General features: G+C 40.8%; 1 long non-coding RNA gene across 1 annotated transcript; it reads right to left on the minus strand.

Annotated features, from left to right (window-relative positions):
• Positions 1–2,079: 2,079 nt before the first annotated feature.
• On the minus strand, positions 2,080–13,290 carry LOC128105037 (uncharacterized). Its single transcript, XR_008216178.1, has 3 exons — positions 13,105–13,290; positions 11,934–12,023; positions 2,080–5,517 (listed from the first exon to the last, which is right to left on the minus strand). It is a non-coding gene; the product is annotated as an uncharacterized LOC128105037 (long non-coding RNA).
• Between the last annotated feature and the right edge of the window lie 425 nt (positions 13,291–13,715).

The following is a 13,715-nucleotide window of genomic DNA, read 5'->3' on the forward strand; positions in this document are numbered from 1 at the left end:
AGAAGAAGAAGACCCAGAAGATAATGTGTTGGAACCGATGTGGAGAAGTTGGACTGATGGTTATAACGGCAGGGGTATAAAATGACACAGTCACCATGGGGAGCAGGGTGGCACTTCTAAAAAGCTACATATAGAAGGACCATATCATATAGCCGTTCCTCCTCTAGGCACGTGCCCCAGAGCAGAACTTACCTGCCCACAGTCAGTCACAGCAGCATTAATCTGAACAGCCAGAAGTGGGGGCAATCCAAGCTCTGGACAAACCAACAGAATGCGGTGCATATTAAAATGTGTATGAAGATGTTCCAGTTCTAAGAAGAAAATGAATACGGAAATTTTGCTGAAAGAAACCAATCTCAAAAAATACTGTGTACTTTCACTTTTAGGAAGTGAAGCTAATATATATATATTATAATATAATATATATAATATGTAACATATTATATATATATATATATATATATATATATATATATATATATTAGCTAAATTCACAGAGACAGGGTATAACAAGGTGATTGCCATGGAGCAGGGTGGGGGACAGGAGTTGATAATGGGTTGAGTTTCAGTTTGGGGAGCAGCACAAAATTATGGTATACTCAACACCACAAACTGTACGTTTAAAAATGGTTGAGGCAAGCTGGGTGCGGTGATTCACGCCTATTATCCCAGCACTCAGGATGCTGAGGCAGAAGGATTGCTACTTCAGGGCTAGCCTAGGTTAGGCTACATAATGACATCGTGCCTCAGACAAAACAAAAGACAAGAGACCGGCTGGCAAGATGGCTCAGCAGGTCAAAGGGGCTTGTTGTACAAGCCCTGAGACCTGAGCCTGAGTTCGATCTCTGCAACCCACGCAAAGGTGAACGAAACGCCACAAAATCATCCTAGGCTGCCAGCCCCACCCCCAGCAACATTAACTAAAGTAAAATCTCAAGAACTAAAATAATAATGATAATAGTAATAATAATAATAAACCTGGTAAGTTTCATATATATTTTATCTTGAGGAAAATAATAAACTGTACGTTACATATATTTTAATATGCTAAGTAACCCCCAGGTAAAGTTATGATCCAGAGAGTTGAGGTCCATCACTGTAATAGTAAAATGATATTCCACAAAATCAAAACTAGTCCTTTCTCAAATTATTAATTAAAAACCAAGACCACAGAACATCATTCTAAGCATTCTGGCCCCTGCTTCGACAGGGGCATGGACAACTATAGAAGCCATCCCTCTGCCCTGGCCAGCTCTGGTTTCCCCTCACCCATCAGACATGGCCCAAGCTTTTGAGGAAGGCTAAGTTTTCTCAGGTGACAGGAATATGGCTCATCTATCTGCACCTATAATTTTGTCTGTCATACTTTTTCACGTTTTTTTTCTGATGCCGCCTGATGATTTTTATAGTGAAGAAAACATTCCTAGGATTCTCCATTTTTAAGACCCTATCCTCCAAGCGTCCTTGCAATGTTTCTCAAGTGGGTCTGGGAGTGATCAGTGATGCCATCTTTCCCGGGTGAGTCATGCTGGTAGCCTCACAAGGACGGGCTGGACTCATGGTCCAGAATAAAAGGCCCGTCAAATCTCTGCAAGGGGTCCCCACAGAGACAAGCTGGAACGATCTTCAGTCCCTACCCCAGGAGACTAACACCTCTACACAAGGAGCACGGGGCACCCCAAACCCGAAACCATCTTAGTTCCCTGTAAGCCAGGCATCTGGCTTCAATGCATAGTTTCTTTCCGCAAGGGCTCCTTCGGGTGCCCAAGGCACACTACCTGATACTGGCTGTTGATTGATCCCAACAGATAGATTAGGTCTCAAGCATTATTTCAGTATTTCCTCCATCCCCACCACCCCCACCCGTTTACCACATGGCTATTGTGCGTAACTGCCGGGACTTCCTTCCCTAAGGCAGTTACAGGCCCAAGGGTCCTTTGGAAACACTGTACTGTTATTCCAAGTCAGGGAGACAAAAAAGAAAAAAAAAGAAAGAAAAAAGAAACTAAGTAGTAGGTCCTGAGAGAGCTGCATTCACATAACTAAAAATCAAACAAGTGTGTAAAGACCCAGGAAAAATTAGATTCATTAAAATTTTTATTTTGAATAGCTTCAATCAAAAAGATTTCATAAGGTTATTTACAATGCTGAATGTATAATTATGAATATCTACCTTTTCGACAACAGGGTACCATTCTTGAGCAGCAATACAATTTTAAAAATATAAAGATGTGGTATCATTTCTGATATATAAAGTTACTTAAAAAATTCACGGTCTTAGGGAATTCACAAATCATAACAGGAAGTAACTTTTATTAATTTCATGTGCACATAATTACCAAATTGTAATACATTAAAAATACGTGTAAATGCCCAGACTGTACAAAAGTTAATCCCCTATCTTGTTAAAAGTTCCCAGTAACCTCCCACCATAAATATACAAAACCCTTTTCTTCGACACATCAAAACTGCATGCATGAAATTAGATGTGCTCTAAAGCCTGAAGTTGCCCCTCACTGCATATGAGCTTCTGCTGCTTCTGGAACAGGTTTTAAATGTATGTATTATGTATGGTATGTATGTATGTATGTATGTATGTATGTATATATATGTGTGTGTGTGTGTATACATACAGACATATGACAGATCATTCATTCATCATGCCTTTGAAACTGTGCAGTACTTTCATCAGCATGGGAAACAAAATACATAGTGTAAAATGACGGGTTTACTCAAATGCGAGTGCAGTCTGGAAGCTCTTGAGCGAGCGCCAGGCTCTAAACCGATAACGTACCACCGGTCTGTGGTGGTCTCGCTGCTCTCACCCCAGCACTATCTGAGCACTGCTTTACAGCAGGTGGTGCTAGAAGACAGAAAACAGTTACCACTATTGGTTTGTATTTGAGGAGGAAAATGACTTTAAACAACCCTGAGGGAGACCCACATTAAAAAATCTTATTTATTTAAAAAGTTAAAAAGTTACATATCATTATTTAACAATTACTTTCCCGGACATTTCTGTCCTTTAAGTATGTGCATAAATAAAATTTAAATCAGCAATATTATCAATCTTAATACATCAAAATAATATATGTACAGATTTTAAAATCTAGGTCTGTATATACTCAAATAATTTAATGTAAAATTCAGAACCCAAATCTCTATATAACAGTGACCTACAGAAGACTGCACTAAGCTGGACCCATGTCTGGACTCACAGACATTCCTCACAACATCCTCAAAGGAATAACCTACCCTGTCTATGTTCAAATCTAACTTCCTACAAATGCTTTCTCTCACCTACATAAAACCTTGTTCCTTTGCAAACAATATGGAGAGATGAGATATAAACCTTATCAACTCTAAATATTGAAAGGGATATGTGTCAAAAATAGCCTTTTATGATCATTCTCTTGAGGATGTTAAATACAATTAATATTGGGTTTCTAAACTGCAGTTAGCAATTATATGCTTCAGCATTTAAACCAAAGAGTAAGGCTTAACGACCCATAAAAATCACTAAAGAATAATATGAGCATTATTTGAAATGAACATGGACAGTATAAAACAACAGAGAATAAGTAACTATAGAAAATAGTGCTAATTCACAGCTCAAGAGGTCTAAGATGCATAGCTTCATAGAATCATTCATGGGACAATTGTTCTTGTCATCTAACATATAATAACATCATACAGTTTGTTGGAAAATTTTGATTATGTATTTTGTAAGAATCACCAGTGGCAATAGCAGTAACAGTGATCCTGAGAATAATTTACATTTTTTTTCTACAATTATCAAACATCATTCAGGTCTCTGCAACACAAAAAATAAGAAAAAAAAATGGTTCCACAAATCTGGGTAACATGTGGTAAACTGGTAAGTATGTACTGGGACAGTAATGATCAACTGGGAATGGAAAGCATACACACGCGGTTAGTTAAGAACCAACATAGAATAACATCACATTGTCTCACTAATTTAGGGTCCATCTTTATAGCAATGCCAGCTTCCCAAGCTTCCCATAACTGTGGGCACTGCCAAACTGCCAGGTCCTACATAGGAAGGCATTGTGGATATTCCTTGAGAAATGAACATTAATCAGACAAAACACCAGTGTGAAAAATGCTTTCTACATTTCTTTTGGCTCAATAAATGTGTATACTTTATTTTCTCAAGCTCACTTGTAACAAAACAGGTATGTGCTGACCTCTGGTGCCACCTAATGGCATAAAACAAGCTCTACTCAAGTTCACACTGCTTTGTAAAAGTCAAACTCAATATTCATTATTCTTTTAATCCTTATTATCCAAAGGAGAGACATATACCAAGGCTAAGCTCTAACTCAAAAACAAAACAGTATTATCCAATTTCTTTAAGTTAGAAAACAAACAGATAATGAAAAAGCATGCAGAATGATAAAAACCCTGAAAGAAAAACAACAGGTATGAAGAGCACGAGGTCACCCAAGGAAGTGACCGCTGCTCTGCATGCACGGATTCTGAGACGGGACTTGACTATCTCCTCGAGGCTATCCTTGGACTAAGAACAATCCTCCTCCCTCAGCCTCCTGTGCAGGAGTACAGGCCTGCACCACCATGCCTGGCTCAGAAATAAACTTTACTAGAAAAGTTCTTCGTTGATGAGGCAAACTGGACTGCCGACGTCAGACACAGTATGAGACAGACCCACAAAGGTTACGAGGACACGAGACAGCGGTGAAGCACCTTGCTGGCTAGAAAGTGACACCCAGGCAGTCTACACAGAGACTATAGAACCAGAAGTGGAAATTACCTGAGCTGCTCACAAACACTAACACAACAGTAACACAAACCACTCCAACCCCAGGTCAAAGGAAACTGGTGGATGTTTAACACAGAACTCTTTGGGAGAAACATTGGAATCAAAATAGATTTTCAACCTATTTTCACCAAAGGCTAATCACAATTAACAATCATATTATTTTTAACAATCCCAATATTAGGGCCTACATATAGAAGAAACTTGCTAATAAGGGGGTTTGTGAAAATTAAATTTAAGAGGCAAACTAGTGTCAAAAGCTGAAATCTAAAAACCCCAACACAGTTCTCTCACACCCAATATAAAGTGTATATCACATTACGTTACTGCATGAAGATCTAGCCAGACTGATAGTTAATAACTGTGAGGCAAATGCCATTTTACTGCTTTTGTTTTTTAATCAACTACTGTATTATGAGAGGGCTATCAACTGGAACAGTGCCATTCGGACACCCAGCGTCAGTCAGAAGAGCCAAGCACATCCTCCTGAATACTGTCACTAGCACAGCAGATGGCCTCTGCTATGTGATGGTGCTGATCTGACATGATCCGTTCTCCTTGACTACAGTTTTGGCTTCCGTCGTTGTCTGAGGCTTAGGTGGCCATTCAGGATCAACTGAGAGCTCCTGGGCCAGGTACATGTATTTTGCCTTTGGTGTCTTCTTTCTACAGCTCAGGGCCCAGGACAAGCAGCATTTCCCCCATCGATCCACTGACTCCTAGGAAAGGAAAAACATCCCGAGTAAGGGCTTATTTGTTACAGCATGCACTGAGCATAGAACAAGATGAAATAACTTCTGAATGCAACAAATAACTAGGAAAAAAATTCATGCAAAAAAAGGTCAGCTTTCAATTTAGGAACAGATTGTTTTAAAGCGGATTTTTCCAAGCTCCTTTAGTTTTGTGCACATATCCTCTTGTGTACTTACTATATTATTTAAGTAGCTTTCTCTAGCAGAAAACACCCAGGATGAGTAACTTGAAAGTACTCAGAAGATAGTTTTATTATCTAATTTGGAAATCCTCATATCCTATCTCAAATTTTTTTTAAATATATTATTGATACCCACCAATCACTTTTAAAAGAATCACTGAAAGCTATCACTGTTACTGCTAATAGCGCTTTCAAAACACAAAGCATGAAGTAAACACCACAGAGTGAAACCAGAATCTCACTGTCACATTTAAAATTGCATCTCTGGGGGCTGGAGGGATGGCTTAGGGGTTAAGAGCACCGGCTGCTCTTCCAGAGGTCCTGAGTTCAATTCCCAGCAACCACATGATGGCTCACAACCATCTGTAATGAGATCTGGAGCCCTCTTCTGGTGTACAGGCATAGATACGTGATAAATAAATCAATCTTTAAAACAAACAAACAAACAAAAACTGCATTTCTGGCCAGGCATGGTGGCATATACCTGCAATCCCAGTGTGGGTGCTGCAGTGGTCTGTTTCTGTCAAATTGACACAGGCCAGAGTCATACGGGAAGAGGGAACCCCAACTGAGAAAATGCCTCCATCAGACTGGCCTGTAGGCAAGTCTGTGGGCATTTCCTTAATTAATAATTGATGTGGGAGGGACCAGACCACTGGGTGTTGTCTAAGAAAGCAAGTTGAGCAAGCCCTGGGGAACAAGGCAGTAAGCAATGTTCCTCCATGGCCTCTGCTTCAGGTCCTGCCTTGGCTTCCCCTGATAATAGACTGTAACCTGTAAGCCAAATAAGCCCTTTCCTCCCCAAGTCACATCAGTCATGGTATTTTATCACAGCAAGAAAAGCCTAACTCACACAGCTACACAATAAGACTATTTTTAAAAAACAAGTACCACCATATTCTCACTGACAGAAAACTACTTTCACCAAAGTTTCCCTTGATGTTCCACAAGCAAGTGCTGGGCTCAAGAGATGGCTCAGTCATTAAGAGAAGCAACTGCTCTTTCAGAGGACCCAAGTTCAATTCCCAGCACACACATGGCAGCTAGCTCACAACCATCTGTAATTTCAGTTCCAAGAGCTCTAACGCCCTCTTCTGTCCTCCACAGGCACTGCACATACATGGTACAGACACACATGCAGGTAAAACACCAATACACACAATAAAAATAAGCTGAGACCATTGTGATCAATCATGATGCTACTGATGAATACGACCTTAGATAAATAATCCTTGGAGAACAGGAAGGCAAAGTTCTTGAAGAAAAATAAACAGAATAGTTTCAAGTGAAGTTTGAATTAATCTAAATGACTCTTGTTTCACCTCTGAAAACAGACCATAAATTACTTGGTTATTGCTTCTCCCAAGGAAAATTTAAATCCTAGATCATTCTTCTGCCAAACAACAATGAGTCAATCCACACTGGGCTCTAACCTCAATGGAAGCCATCCTACAAAATGGAAATACAAATACAAATATGAACATCCAAAGTACCCACAGCCAAGAAAGGCAATGTGTTATAATACATACTTGAAACATGCTTCTTCACTGGCCAGGCGTGTGTAGTCCCTGCAATCCTAGCACTGGGGGGGGGGGGAGAGGAGGCAGGCAGGCAAGGCAGATGATTTGGGGGCTCACCACCAAGCTGAGCTAAACAGCAGGTTTGGGGCTAGTTTAAGCTACAAAGTGATACCTCTATCTCAACAGATCGATCCATCAATCAATTAAGGCAAGTAGCAGCCAATGGGAAGGACCAAAAGTACTTGAAAACAAAAGCTCTAAAACTGTAATTCCTGGTGCTTCTCTCACTACAGTGAGACAACCATCAGTAACCATGCCTCTCTTCTTCAGTAAGTAGATATGACATTGAGTTGCATCGCTCCCAAGGATTTAAAGGCAAAACTGTAGTCACAGATAAGTTATATTACATCCTAGGGAAAACTATAAAAGATTTGAAGATTATTCATCCAGTAACCCCTGTTACCATCACAATGAAAGTTATGAGCTGTGCATGGTGGCACTTGCCTGTAATACCAGTACACAGGAGGGCAGAGGCAGGAGGATCTTCAGAAGTTTGAGGCTGGCCTGGTCTACATCGTTGAGTTCAAGGTCAGCCAGTGTTATACAGTGAGATCTTGCATCCAAAAAAGGAAAGCCCCAGGTGGGGGTTACAGGTGTGATATTTCGTTATTCTCTTTTTTAAAGCGTTCATGACAAATCACTGTGTATTAGGATCCAATAGTCACCATGCACAGGATCCCTCGGGTGATCAAGAACGGCTAGCAGGTCCCTTCCCACCCCAGTCATCTGAGATGACACTACACTACTACATTTTACTGCTTCCCCGGTGCTTGGACTCTTCAGCCCAACTGTGGCAAAGATCACTGTTCCTAAATATGAAAGCTGTCTCTTCCATTTATCACAGCATTGCTAAAGCATCACAGAGAAACACGTCATGCTTGTCTGTGCAGATGAGTCCTTTGGGAAGGTGATGCAGAACAGGCAAAAAGCCCCGAGTAATAGAACTGAAGACACACACATTCCCCTCTAAATTCACTGTTCTACACCCGTGGAAACAAAGGCAAGCAATATAATTAAAGCTAATCACAAATGGCATCATAACTGCAGATTTCTTTTAACATTTTGGGATATATTATATATACATATATATTCACATGTTTAAAACAATGTATATTCATTGTACATCAAGTCACAAGGAACACCTGAGATTTCCCCTATTCCACCATAATTAGAAACATGTTTGTTCCTGTACCCTTATCTCCCCCAAATGTCACAAACAAACAAACTACACTACACACAAAGTTCGTGAGACTGCACATAAATGTATCACACACATCCTCAAACAACACAATTCACTGGAAGAGAAAATTGAAGGCTACAGTCATGACAGAGTGAGAAATCAGGAGAGGGAGGATGACAGCAAGGGAGACAGGCAGTCAATGTGGAACACAAAGCGTATTTAGTCACGGGGCTTAGAGTGAGCACTTGGATCTCCCCAACACAGAGGTCCAGTCCCTGCAGCAGAACACTGGATCCTTGGATTTAGTTAATTGGGGATGGTTAACGTGGCCAAAAATAGAATCTCCAAAACAAGAAGAGCAAGAGTCCACAGGTCAACAGGGAAACCACACAGAACGTTTATGAAGATCTGCAGCCACAATCTTGCTTCTGAGACACTCCAAGTTGCTCATTCTAATGCCCGGCTCTTTATGGCTAGCAGTCATTTAGGAAGCATTTCTTCATGCACGGCATGTACTGTGGTATTCATAAATCTTCCACATCAATCCTCAATATAAAACAAATACAATCCAAACTAGCAATCTAAGTAAGTTCAAATGGTATTTTCAAATAGTTTTTTTTTTTTTAAGTTGCATAATGGCTACAGTTCACAGATTTTCACTAAAGATAAAGTGTATCAGGTACATAACCTCAACAGGGTCACAGTGTACAACAGCATGATTCTAGTTCTCTCGTGGCTTTCAAATGCAACCACTTCAGTTTAGCGTGAAGCCTACAGCTCTGAACTAACTCAGTGTGCCCCTGAATGTGGTAAGGAAAGAAAGGGTGTTCTTTCTCTGACACCAACACAAAACTGGAGAGCTGCAGTCTGGGCTTTCATGGGCTTCTCTGTAAAAACGAGCAGCACCAGTTGGGCAGTGCAGAGTAGGGACTGTGGCGGAATCACAGCACCACACACTACAAGGCCTGGAGGAACCTAGTGCCGCCAGCCATCTCTGCTTCCTTCTCACTCAGCAGGGCTTTCTACTTCAGCAAGGGTGGGACCTTGAGCCACACAATTCTTTTTTGGCTGGGGTGGTTGTCTATGTACCACAGGACATTTATTTACCAGCCCCAATGGCCTCTACCCACCCTACATGTCAACAACAACCTCTCCCTTATTTCTGATAACCAAAACTGTCCAGAGCCACTGCCAAGTGGTCCCTGATGGGGGAGAGGAGTTAGACAGAGTTGCCCCTGATGGAGGAGAAACTCAGCATTACTTACACACAGGAGCATCACTAGAGGAAACAATATGCATTAATAGAAGGACTCTCCTTTTCTAAAAGTAAAACTCCAAAAAGTGCTTTCTTAAAACCACAGAACTAAGGCCAAAATTCTTGTCTACCCAATGATATCCAAATTGGGTCAATTTGCAAGAATGCTGAGCTTACATGCTAATGGACTGTCCCTGTATCTCTATTCCCTCCCAGGAACATTTTTAGAGGTGGAACTTCACATGAAATAAAAACTTTTAAAAGTTAAGAATCATTATTTAGAGATTTTAAGGAAAAAAGACAGTAGTAAATAACAAATAGATAGCCATTTTATTGTGCTGGGGATCTCTCTGAACCAGGCAGGGTGGCAATGAATCCCAGCACTCAGGAGGCAGAGGTAAACAGATCTCTGAGTTTGAGGCCAGCCTGGTCTACAGATTGAGTTCCAGGACAACCAGGGCTACACAGAAACCCTGTCTCCAAAATCCAAAACCAAAAAGCATTTTATAGGGGACTTAAAAGACTCATTTGACTAAATAAGCAAATAAGCTCCTCTTCAGAACATGTCTGCACTTGCTATTTAGACAAGGTTAGAGATCTCTTTGGAGAAGGTAAAAATTTGCATGTTTCCCTAGGCCTGTGTCTTTCCAATACTAATATTTCACATGAGAAGGGTGACCTGAGACAGTCTGACCTTCTGAAATAATGCAGTGATAGTGAAGTCACCAAAAGAAAATACAGCTATGTCATTATGACCAAGGAGATTCAGCTAAAGGACCTGAGCCCCACAGTTCTTTCTGGTCTTGCTCACTACTGGTGACAAACAGGCATGACACTGCTTTGAGGAAGAAGAACTGGAGTTGACCTCAGACCCATGCTGTCACTGCATGCCGCTGTTAGTCCACCATAAGCACAGAGCACAAAGTGGCACTCTCCATCTTACACAGCAAGCCCAGCATCAAACCTGGATCTCAGGCCTGCTTAATCACCAACACAAAACTCGGGAGGTCACCATTTAGGGAAAAGGTGATGACAGTGAGTTAATGGTCTAAGTCAGAAATGTCAGCCGATCCTTGAACACGCATTAGCAAGGCACATCACCCACACTATAAAGAGCAATGGGTTATGGGTTCTAATGCATTACAATCTACTATCTTTGCACTCTCTGTGATCTTCTACTGCAGCCTCTCAGGTGCTGGGACTGTGTGTTGCAACTCCTGGCAAGGAGAGATGTTGAATGCTCAAGTTCTCATGGGGCTGACTGAATGACAGCCATCGACAGACTAAGTCTAACCTGTCCATTCTGTCAAGCGCTCTACTGGAGCATCCTCACACTAACTAACAGAGCTATTCATCTGTTTCTCTTTCCTTTTGCCAGAGCTTTGTGCTACCTGATAAATCACAGGCTATTTCACTGTCTTTCAAAGCCCTCACCACTGCTTACACAGAAATGAGAAAATACTTTTCTGAATGAGAAGTACTGGTCAGGTAGAGCCCAAGGCCACATTAAATTAATGCATAGCAGCTGTCAAAACAGAAACACAGAAATAAATCCGCATGTAGAAAGTGTCTCTTGGTTCTGATCCAATAAAAACGAAAATTTGTTTACATGACTGGCATTTACATGTGAAAATCAAACACAGAAACTATAAAGCAGGCAGAAATTAAAGAATTAACTCTCAGCCGGGGGTGGTGGTGGTGGTGGTGGTGGTGGTGGTGGCGGCGGCGGCGGCGGCGGCGGCGGCGGCGGCGGCGGCGGCGGCGCACGCCTTTAATCCCAACACTCATGAGGCAAAGGCAGGCGGATTTCTGTGAGTTCAAAGCCAGCCTGGTCTACAAAATGATTCCAGGACAGCCAGGGCTACACAGAGAAACCCTTCGGGGAGGTGGAGGGACAAAGAATTAACTCTCATGTCTGAGGATAAGACAGACAGACCGAGACATTTGCTCATGCACATACACACATACTGAGGATTGGAATGGAAAAGACTTAGGAAATTCCCAAAGTCCTAAAAAGCCTGTATTAAGTGCTTGCCATGAGTTTTCTCGGACTCCTTACCAAAAAAGGAAAAGAAATGCCAGGCACAGAGAGGAGGCCGAAGCTGCACACACAGATAACAGAACAAAGCACACAGAGGAAAGCCAATAGGGACGTGAAGAATCAAGAGTAACTGCTCGATCCCAACCTGTGGCGGCTGTGTGGTGGTGACACGACACTCTCCTTGTCTGTCTCGACTGAACACAACTTTCCAAAGGACCGTGTCAAGGAAGAAGCTCTGAGAGACAGTCCAGTGAGGTAAGAATTAAAAACGCCAGGTCATTCCTTCCAACATGCACATTTCATAACATTCACACAATGCTGCATCATTAATATAAACAATGTGAAAGGCTTTTCATATGGCAAACCTCAGTCAATACTACAAAAGGATAAATAACAACTCTAATAACAAATACAAGTCATAAAATTCTTGATAAAACAAAACTAAGTTTTCTACAAATCAGGTTCTGATCCCCAGTGCTTCCTTAAATTAACAATGCTGATGATTCATAGCCTTTTTCTTAAAGAGTTATTTTCACTTAATATCTAATATTCTGTCTACATCTCTCTACAAACGTTTCATCAGCATCCAATACAAATAATTCTCTAGATAACAGGAATAAAAAATAACATCTGAAAAAAAATGAACCTACACAATAGGAAAGAGAGTGCTTACGATACAGTCTTACTGTGCTTTCTAGGACTCTTGAATAGAAAATACACATTCTATGGAACAACTTAAAATGATCGACTACAAATATTCATGCTCCCATCACATCTCAATTTAAATCCAAGCTATCTTTTTGGGATAGCTGAATTTCAGCATAATTTCTCAATCTAGAATTATCACTAAAATAAATACATACTTTCAAAAGCCTCTACTATACAAGTCCTTAAACATCACAACTTTACCGCTGTCTTGTCTGTTTCTTACACCGATATAAAGAGAAGCTTGAGAACTTACTAGTTCTTTTTAGAGACATTGTCCCGAAGGCTATTTTCTTCTTAAGCGGTACACTCTGCTTTCCATTAGGGAACACAAGCGGTTCTGTGAGCTGCTGGATACCTACTTCTCTTTCTACTCACCACTCATTTTTGCTACCTCACTACCTAATGCCGCCTATGTTCATGAATACAACTCCATCAAATCTCTTGACAGAACTACAGAAAGGTCTGATTGGCAAGCTAAAAGAATTTGCCTAAAATGAAATGAGAGAGTGGGCTTCTGTATAATAAATAATATTACCTGTTCTCCCCACCACTATCATCACCAGCACCTTTAAATCACCCAAGAATCCCAAAGCTGAGTGCTTGCTTACCTCGACCATGATAGACACGAAGGCATTGATAAGAACAATGATAAGCATATATATACGCCACTGGTAGGGTACACACACAATCTAGAAGACAAAAAATTATAGTTACTCTTAATTGATATTACAGCATTACATCATGGTTTTATGAAGTTAGGCATGGTAGCACATGCCTGTAATCCCAGTACTTGGGAGGTAGATAAAAGAAGATCATGAGTCCAGGCACCCTCAGGTACCTAGTGGGTTCAAAGCCAGAATGGGATACTAGAGACCTTTCTAAAAAAAATAAACAAAAAATCTGAGTTTACTGAAATCCTATTACGTACCTATATTCACACACTTTATCCATTTAACTTTCAATAATGCCACAAAGCATGTATCTTTTCACACAATAAAAGTCTATCTCATAATTTAAAAAGTGACTGAACTCAGCATTAAATCTTAAGAGACTCAAAAGTCCATGCCCTAATCTACAGTATTATACATGTCTAACAAGTCTGTATTTTTAAAATAAAAAATCTGCCTTTCAAAAATGAGGCAGAGGTTAGATCAATGGCTCAGTGGTTAGGAGCATGTGCTTCCAAAGGCTCTAACTCTGGTTCCTAGCATCCGGATCT

This window comes from Peromyscus californicus, unplaced genomic scaffold (genome assembly GCF_007827085.1).
Source record: "Peromyscus californicus insignis strain IS unplaced genomic scaffold, ASM782708v3 Scaffold_93__1_contigs__length_160689, whole genome shotgun sequence".
NCBI classification, from domain to species: domain Eukaryota; kingdom Metazoa; phylum Chordata; class Mammalia; order Rodentia; family Cricetidae; genus Peromyscus; species Peromyscus californicus.